The sequence below is a fragment of the Pelecanus crispus genome, chromosome 6 (assembly GCF_030463565.1).
Source record: "Pelecanus crispus isolate bPelCri1 chromosome 6, bPelCri1.pri, whole genome shotgun sequence".
NCBI lineage: Eukaryota > Metazoa > Chordata > Aves > Pelecaniformes > Pelecanidae > Pelecanus > Pelecanus crispus.
Window position 1 is genome coordinate 3,241,780 of NC_134648.1, and position 4,700 is coordinate 3,246,479.

A 4,700-nucleotide genomic window follows, 5' to 3' on the forward strand; every position below is an offset into this window, starting at 1 on the left:
CTACACTACCAAGTCCACGCTAAACCAATCAAGGGTAGACTAGACTAAACCATGTCCCAAAGTGCCACATCTACCCGTTTTTGAACACTTCCAGGGATGAGGACTCCACCACCTCTCTGGGCAGCCTGTTCCAATGCTTGACTACTCTTTCCATGAAGAAATTTTTCCTAATATCCAATCTAAACCTCCCCCGAGTCATTTCAGCACTGCCCATTTTCCTACTGTTGCAAACTAGAAAACGAGCAGGCCAGTTCACAACTGCTCGGCTAGCGCACTGCCCTCGCACCGGGCACTCAAAGCTCATTGCTTCACGTACGCGCTCACCGGACGAGCAGCTTACTACACCCGAGCGCAGGACTTCACCCCGTGCTCCGCTCTCCGCGTTTAGCTCGGGCAGGAGAAGGCTACCCGTGTCCCTCACCGCCTCTCTCCATCCTCAGCCTGCACAGGCCTGCTCACCGAGCAGTCGCTAGAAAGCGCACGCCAACAAGGTGCGTGTAGTTTTGGGTCCTTACCAAGGGACAGGCTCGTGATTCGGAGAGCACGCAGGGAAGGCGTAGTGACATAGTCAAACAAAAATCCAGCTGTGGAAGCAAAAGAACTCCCAGGGCAGTATCACGATGGCCAAATGGAAAAGAAATACTCCCTCCTGCCCCTTCTAACGCGTTGCCCTTACCCAATACATCAACCTTTGCTTTCCAGACAGCTCACTTCACCCTCACACGGCTGTGGGAGGCAAGACACCCCCTGAAAGTACAGCCAGCTCGCAGCAGCAGGGAAGCTCCTCAGCTTCACCAGTTTTACTTCCTCGCAGAGGTCAGCTCACTCCAGCTGTCAAATAGCTCACGGGTCTCCAAGCAAGCAGGATGATTCCACTGACAACTAGGTCACGTCTACCCACCACCTGCAGAGAGCTGCTCAGCTATACGTGGCTCTCCCATTTCCCTCCAATTAGCCGCAGTACTCCATCACGGCAGGCAAACAAGCTCGCTTGGGCACAGGAGGAGAGAGCGAACCTGCAGCAACGTGACAGATCAGCGATTCAGGGAACACTGAAAAAAGGCCGTAAGCTGACCTTGTGGGTTTAGAAGAGGACCCGAGACAATCCTGCGTGTGGTTGCAGGGTTGTGCAAAGACCTGTCCCCCTGACTAGGAAAGAAGGAGGCACAGAGAGCCGAGCTGGCTTTGCCTGCGGTTAAACGCGTGCGCTGCAATTAACGGTACACCAGGCTCCTTCAAGCATGCACAGCCCCATCTGCAGGGGATCCGGGTACAGAAAGACCAGGAACCTGCTCTGATCAGAGGGAAACTTAGGCTCAAAACCAACCAAACAACCTGAAACTCAAAGCTAGAGAACTCGCTCTCTTCTCAGCTCCTACGTTGCGTGGCATTTTTAGCGGGCTTCTGGCTACAGAAAGACACGCATTCTTGCTGTGTTGTTGGATTGCTTTCAACCAGCCCTTACTCTAGCTGGAATTTTAACCCAGCTTGACTGATGGAAAGCACAGACAGAGGAAAATGTGGTTTGACTAGACTTGTTAAAAAAATAAAAATAAAAATCCACATCTCTCACTTATTTTAGTATCTGAGGGCTTTTTTCCACTTTACTGTTCAAAGAGCAAGAGACAGGCAGAGGAATCCATAAAGCTGCCAGGAATCATAAAATGTACACGGAAAACCTGAAAAAGGAACAGTTCAACTGAATACACACGTTTTCTGTAGAAATAGCAAAATTCTCCTCAAATACAGCTCCCACTCAGAAATGGAGGGGCACGCACGCAGCTCAAATCCCCCGGGTCTTTCACAGCAAGTACAGTACACCCCGTTCACGGACAACGGAGCAAGAATTACTACAGCCTACAGAAAGCAGTGGAGGCAGCTCTAGAGAGATGCCAGCTAAACAGTCAAATTCTAGTCTGCTTGAAGAATCCAGTTTAATTTTGCCTACTATCTCCCACCTTGATTTACAGACAATTTACAAGAAGTCTTGCTGGACTACAGCTATTTTCACAGATCAGCTCCTACCTAGCCTGTCACGATGAATGCTTCCAACGTACTTTCCCCAAGACAGTGCCAGCAAGTCAGGCGCCAAAAGTTTTTATGACTGCTGCCTACTAGCATGAGACCGTATTTCCCGAAACGGCCAGAAACCTCAGTCTGACTTAAGGCTTACAGAGTAACAGCTTCATCACAGCCACGTGCCGATGGGCATCCCCTGGGCTGTGCAGGTCACAGCTTTGGCAGAGCCCCAACAGAAGCAGAGGACAGTCGAATTCATGCACTGTTTCATAGCTGTTTAGCACGGCCTTATAAATAAACAGAGTCTTTAACATATTTTTCATACAAATATGAAACTTTTTTTTTTTAAATTCTCAGCCATTTGATCCTCAGCTTAGCCATTAAAAAACACAAACCGATTTCTGAGCCCTAACAGCACATGGGTGTTCTATAATAAAACTTCTCTTAAACCTTCATTTTGAACCTATTAGTAACTCGAGTTTAACAGCCCTCCTCAGACATGCATTGTAATTTGCACCACTTCTACATTTTAAGGAAGTTCAATCAGCATTTTCTTAGCACGAGAATTAACATGCAATAAAAAAAGCCTTCTGATACTGTCACCTATTAGACATTAGAGCAAGCAAAACACTATCACCTGGGTGAACAAATCCAGCAATCTGCATAGGTTAGAGAATCTGCAATAATTACTGCTGCTTTATTAGTGCCAAGTTTCAACACACTTTAAAAGGACTCTAAAAGTGTTTAAAGCTTTGACTTGCAGCCTCTTAAACCACAGTTCAATCTCGCCAAGCAGAGCGTACGAAGTGGGCAAGCCAACGATAGTCAGTCGGTAACCATTTGATACCAGTTCCTTACCTGACCACCACTTCAAGCGCATCTTCGTCATTCCTTCCTCAAACAGCTAAAGGATGTGACCGGCTCGGGACAATCCGTAAAAAAACCTTTTACTACAATAACCATCCCTCAGACAAATGTGACCAACTCAAGAGGTTTCTGCATTGAGCTAAGACACTGGAAAACCACAGTCCTACAGGTATCCACAGGAAATGTGGTTTTGATGCTGCGGAGCCCCTGGGCTAGAGAACAGCCTCCAGGCCCAGCCGTCCGGCCACGCTACTCCTGTTTGTCGGAACTGCTCTCCTCTCACCTGCCAGAGCGCGTCCCCTGCAAGGGCTCCAGCACTAGCCACAGCCCCTCCTGCTCCAGCCTGCTCTAATGTCCCCTGCGGTACAACTTGGTTCTTTGTCTCTAGAAGATCACTAAGACCAGGTGTCAGTATGATAGCGCTGATTTCCTGGCAACCTTACACAAAACGTGCCAACAAAGCCAAGCACAGACAGCATCCAGCCAGCAGCATGTCCAGCAGACCCCGTGTCCCAAAGCAAGGGGTTGTAGCTTTTCACCCCTCTCCCAGCAGGGCCACCACTTACCCTATTTTTAACAATAACAACAGCAAAACCAGACGGAATTCACACTCACCTTTTCTTCCGAGGACTTCCTGGGCAGCTGTGAAGAGCCTCATACTTCTTGCCTTCTGTATCTGCTCCTTTCACAACTTCTTCAGAGCTGGTTCAGGGCAGCCAGCCACCACCTCATCCCTGCAGGCTGCCAGTGCTGCCTTTTCACACAGCTGGGTGATAACGGGGCCCTCATCAAGCCTTTAAGGGCTGCAGCTGCAGGTGTCCCTTCTCAGGGCTCAGCTGCCCCCCGGCAACGTGGGGGCCGTGCCCTTGGCACTGACTCTCCCACAGTGGCCTGCTAACCAAAGGTACGCACAGGCTGCGCCGTGCAAGGCCCATGCTTATCACAGATGCTTCCTAAAGCAGCCTCCTAGAGAAGAAATACTGCCTTTACCTAGGAAGAAACTCTTTTTTCAAGGATTTGCTGGAAGTAGGAGCTGTGAGATCTACAATATAATGCAGCTGTGTATCAGCTGTAGGTCTTTGTTCCAAACCTCTAGGGTGTGAAGCTGGAATATCAAGACAACGCACCAGGGCACTCAGGTTTGGGACAGGGATATTCTGTGTCAAAGGTCTGCCCTGGTTTGGAAGCCTCTGGAGTCTGACAGGCACCAGCCCTAGAGTACTGCAGTCACAGAAAGTCCCAGCTCTAGACTGGTACGTATTTATTGCCAGTAGGAGAGCGGGGGAGTTCAGTGGCTTGCCTGCTCAGCTGGCCCCCGAGCTCAAAGAGAAGCTCACTAAGGCCAGGTGTCAGTATGATAGCGCTGATTTCCTGGCAGCCTCACACAGAACTTTCCAACAAAGCCAAGGAGCAGCTCTAGGTCAGCAGATAGCAGGGAGATGGAGTGGCCAAAGCAGCTTTCCCAGCACCTGTTAATCGTGCTGCCCTGCTTGAGAGCTAGGAAATGTAAATTGCTGAGCTATGGGAATGCTGAGACCTTGTAAGCAAGTGTGAATGCAAAAGAGCAGCCTTTATTACAGCTGCTTGAGGAGCACAGTGAGTAGGAACTATAGACTACCTTCCAAAATAGAAGTGTTCATTGTATACCCTGAACTCCTGCGAGCAAGGACCAAATCATGAGTCTGAACTGACAGCATGGCTAGTGCCCGCTGAATAGCCAGCCCCAAATAAAAAATCAGTTGTCGTTCACACCGAGAACTCCCTCAAGCTACAAAGGAGTAGCAGCACTACCGAACCAGTAGCTGCGTATATCA